The sequence below is a fragment of the Benincasa hispida genome, chromosome 5 (genome assembly GCF_009727055.1).
Source record: "Benincasa hispida cultivar B227 chromosome 5, ASM972705v1, whole genome shotgun sequence".
Taxonomy (NCBI): Eukaryota; Viridiplantae; Streptophyta; class Magnoliopsida; order Cucurbitales; family Cucurbitaceae; genus Benincasa; species Benincasa hispida.
In genome coordinates this window covers 3,999,075-4,004,158 of record NC_052353.1, presented here as the reverse complement: position 1 = coordinate 4,004,158, position 5,084 = coordinate 3,999,075, and positions in this window count along the sequence as shown.

Genomic DNA, 5,084 nt, shown 5'->3' with positions numbered 1-5,084 from the left:
ATTGTTGTTATTATTTTGACAAAGGACATTAAATATAATTTGTTACTATCGTATAAAAAGAAGTACTTCGAAAATAGTTCTCATAACAAACTATTGTGTTCTTTACTTTTCCACATGGATACTGTTGGATGACTCTTGGACACTTCATATGATTTCTATGAGAGAAATGGTTGGCTTGCTTTTTAGATTGGTCAACTTCTATTGAATAAAAAATGGAGAAAATATTAATTTATATCTCGAAACTTTGGTCATATCAATTTAAATAATTTTGAACTAAGAATTGTATCAATTTAAATCTTGAAATTTTGTAATTTTGTTTTGATAAAGATCCTATAAGATTTATAATTTTATCAATTAAATTCTTAAACTTTCGTAAGTGAATCAATTTAGACTCTCAAAATCAATATTTCTTTTAAAAATTGTCTAATCATCAATTCTAATTGTCCATTTTATTAACTGGCTTTATGAAAATGTCTACACACATATAATAATTGAATTCATGGCAATTTTCAAATGTAATCTTAATAGTGAGTCTAACTTGATTCACTTAAAATAATTTTGAAGTTTAATTAAAACAATGATAGTATATGTTTTACATGATATTTTTTAAACTAAGTCTTAAAGAAAGTGTTAAGTGATACATTTACAAAAATTTAGAGCTTAAATTGATACAAAATTACTAATTCATGGTTTGAATTGATACAACCCCCAATGTTTAGTTTAGAGGTGTAAATTGATATTTTTTCCTAAAAAAAATTGTATGATTTTCTTTTTATTACATGAAACTATTTTCAAAATTACACCCAAATATATGTTAAACATAAAGTAGGTCGATGGAAGAAGTAGAGATTAACCCGAATTATAAAAATATAAACCAAGCTTCTATTTTTCTTTATTTTAGTACAATAGGTGTAGGAGGATTTAAACCACATACTTTGTGATTACTAACAAATTCGTATGTCAATTGAACTATAGTCGGTTTAGCCAAAACTTCTATTTCAATTGTCCAACGATTGATTTTAACGTAAACATCTTTATAAAGTGCAACTCAAAAAGATTGAAAAATATACAAACTAACCAATATTATCATGAAATATAATGAGAACATAGACAACATAACTAACATATTTTTATTATACGAATATATACAAAAAATACATAGGTATATTTTGAAGTTGCATATTTTTTTATGCAACAACCAAGCTTTTTATAATACTTTGTTATCATATATTTTGCAGTGGTTCTAGGAAAAGTAACTCATTTAATCTTTTATATTTATATATTTATATAGAAACATTTAGGTTTGTAAAATCTAATAATTGAACATGAATCAATCATTGTGTAACAAATTTAATTTGATAAAAAAAAAAAAAGGAATAATTTAATAATGGGAGAGGATGAGTTATGAATTAAGAAGAAAGGTGGAGGGGCCCTTTTGTAATCTCATGTTCTATTCAAACCTACAGTTTCTTCAAAAGAGACATGACATGTCCTATCCTCTAGATTTGTGGAATATTATTACATCCCATCTATATATATATTATGTCCAAAACATTATATCAATCTCATTAACACCTTTCTTTAATTTAATTAACCCAATTTTAATTAATTAAACATTAAGTACATCTCTACAAAACCATGCTCCATATATATGTTTTACTTTTAAGCTCTTCCAATGTGAAGGGTTTGACGTTTGAGTACTCTAGAGGATATGGTTAGCACCAAGAATTGAAAGATACGTCGACATATTAGGGTTCGATATCGATATCTTCGATATCTTTTATAAATGTTCATAAAATATTAAAAAAAATATCTATTTGGTCTAATATGATAGAAATACTAAATAAAAATATTTATAGTTTAGGTTGAGAGTAAAAACAACATAATTATTGATCTTAAAATTTTTATAAATTTTTTAAAATACCAAAATATATCAATATCAACATTTTATCAATATATTTATAAAATTGAAATGTTGATATTGATATCAATATCGATAGTTTAATTCTTCGTTATCACCAATTATCTTATAATCGGTTTGATTCACAAGGTTACCTTTATCGAACAGATTTCATGTTTTGTTTAATAATGTTTAAATTATGCAAGGTCTTTTAAAATGTGTATATATTTAATCCTTATACTTTAATGGTGGATAAATTATCTTTGAAGTTTAAATGGTATGCCTCTCAATTTTTAGTTTGGTGTTCAATATGCCCCTAGAGTATTAATATATATATATATATAAATAATTAATGAGACCCTAAGTCCTGATTTAGTAATTATTTCGTTTTTCTTATTTTTGGTTTTTGAAGATTATATCTATTTCCTCCTCATTTCTTATAATGATTTGTATATTTCTCAAGTACAATAGTTGAATTCTTAGCCAAATTACAAACACAATAACAAGTTTTTGAAAACTAAAAACTACTTTTATTAGTTTTCAAATTTTGGCTTGGTTTTTTAAACCATTGGTAAAAAGTAGATAACAAGTAAAGAAATTTGGAAGTGAAAAACAAAAAACGAAAAAGTTATCAAACAGTGCCTAAATTTTTCAAATTTGGGTCTAGTTATGTCCTTAAAATTTTGAATGTTAACTAAGTCAAAGCTTACTAATACTTAATATTAAATGTTTAAAACTAATTATTATACACTCTTTAATGTTCACACACTAAATAGACACACAATCAAAAGTTCAAAAACTAAACTTATAATGTGTGTGATAAAACTTAATAAATAGATGTTTTTCAACATGAGCATAGTTCAATTAGCATAAACTTGTTAGGGTTGGTGCTCTAAATCTTGTGGTTTTCGTAGTTTATAAATTGTATATACGAATTATTTATTTAATAAAATAAGAAGTTATTTTGTTTGACATTTAAATTGCATTATTAACTTAATCCAATTATTTTATGTAACTTGAACAGTATGTGGTAGACATACAGGTCGATCATGTTTAAGTAATAACCTAAATGGTCTATCATATATGGATATGGTTAGGTGTCTTACCCTGATGACACTACCACTTTGTAAATATTACAAGATTTATAAGTGTTACAAACGATGTGATCCAAATCGTTCATGTAGAGACACGCGAGTGGAGGTATCCTATACAAAGAGTTTATATAAGACCGGACCACAAAATGATTAATTTAACTAAAGAGATTAACATTTCATAGGATGACCATAAGTAACTCGACCTCAATCCTAAGCGAGTTATGAACTCTTGTCTATGAAGGTGGTATTTTGATTTGTATAGGTGACAGTGGCTCGTATTGTCAACTTAATAAGTTTACCATTTTGGAGATTTGTCCAAGTAGAGAGTTGGGAACATATCTACACAAGATGGAATTCGCTCATTCTCGTCTTTGAGGTTAAGTAGATGAATTGCTCCCTTAAGGGCTGATTTTGGATCTTGAACAATAAAACCTCAGCCTTACGTTACTCCAAGAGAGATTTAGTTTATCGGTGGTACTTAAAGAGTAAGAGATAAGTACAAGGGTAAAATCGTATTCTGACCCAACTGTAATTACGAGAAATTTGTGAATGGTTGACTTACTGATAATGGTTATATCCATAGATTATATAAATATATTTACAGTACAAAGAGTGTAGTTATGGGTCTTTAGTAGAGCGACTCACAGTTAATGAATGCTGGTTAATTTAATTAAAAAGTTTAATTAATCAATCTCGTATCATTAGAGCTTCTAATCTGTAGGTTCATCAGGTTCTCTTGCTAGCTTACTAAGGGTAATGATCATTTAGTTTTGGAGTAATTTGAATCATTCAAATTAAATAAAGGAATGTAAATTAATTGTATAAGATACAATTAATTTAATGTATATGGATACGTATAATATAAAGTTAATTTTGAATGAGAATCAAAATTAAACTTTATAATATAAGAGAGATATTTATATTTAGATGAAATTCAAATATTAATTATATGAATAATATTCATATAAAACTATAGGTTAAAGTTAATAGATTCATATTAAAGTTAATATGAATAAAAAAAATATTTGAAAATTCAAGATTAATATTCAAATGTTTTTCTTATGTTTTAAATTTTCAAAGTTTTTTTCATTTTCTTTTAAAACTTGAATTTTCACCAACAATCTCCCACTTGAAAATTTAAAATATAAGAAAAACATTTTCCATTGAGCAATATCAATCTATACAATACTGTGTATAAAAAAAGGTGTCTTACGAGTTGAACCTTTACATAGCGTTGATGATTTAGAATATACTAGATTAACTCTTGGTTTTGAACTCTATCTTTAACAACATCACACACATAGCATCATTAGGGTGTAGTTCAAAAGCCTGTGCTTTAAGGTCTAGCATGTGTATCCTAGTTTATTGAACGCTTTAGAGAGCTTTCCAAGAACTCCATAGGAAGTGACCCCCACTTCCACATTCATATAGGTGAGTTTATCAGGAGTACACTTGTAGCTAGGTACCCTACTTGACATCAAGTATAGATCTCATTAAGAACTAAGTCCAATCTTTCTTACGTATCAGGGTATCATGCTCAGACTCTAGGTCATAGGAAGGGAACTCTGTATTTACTTTAGCATGATTCACTTCATATCACTTGTGATCAGTTACTAGTTGTTGAACCTGTTTCTTGGGATCTTCAATCTACAGGTTGGTTTTCCTCACAGTGATTCATCTCTCTATAGGCATGAGACCCATCCTTTTCGAGGCTTTGAAAACCTTTTCTCTGTCAGTCCTTTCGTCAAAGGATCTTCCAAGTTTTCATCAGTCCGTAATGATCCACTTTAACTGCACTGGTGAGGAACTCTCTAATGGTACTGTACTTACAACGTATTCGTCGTCTCTTTTTGTTGTAGTAACGATTCTGAACTTTTGCGATTGCGGCAGTACTATCGCAATGGATCAATATGGTTGGTACCATCTTTTTCTATAGGAGAATCTCTGATAGCAAACTTCTAAGTCAACCTGTTTCTTCTCTAGTTGTTACTAGTGCTATCATTTCTGACTCCATTTTCGATTGGACTATAATAGTCTTTTTCCTGGATTTCCAAGAGACAGTTCCACCTGTTATATTGAAAATATAGTCA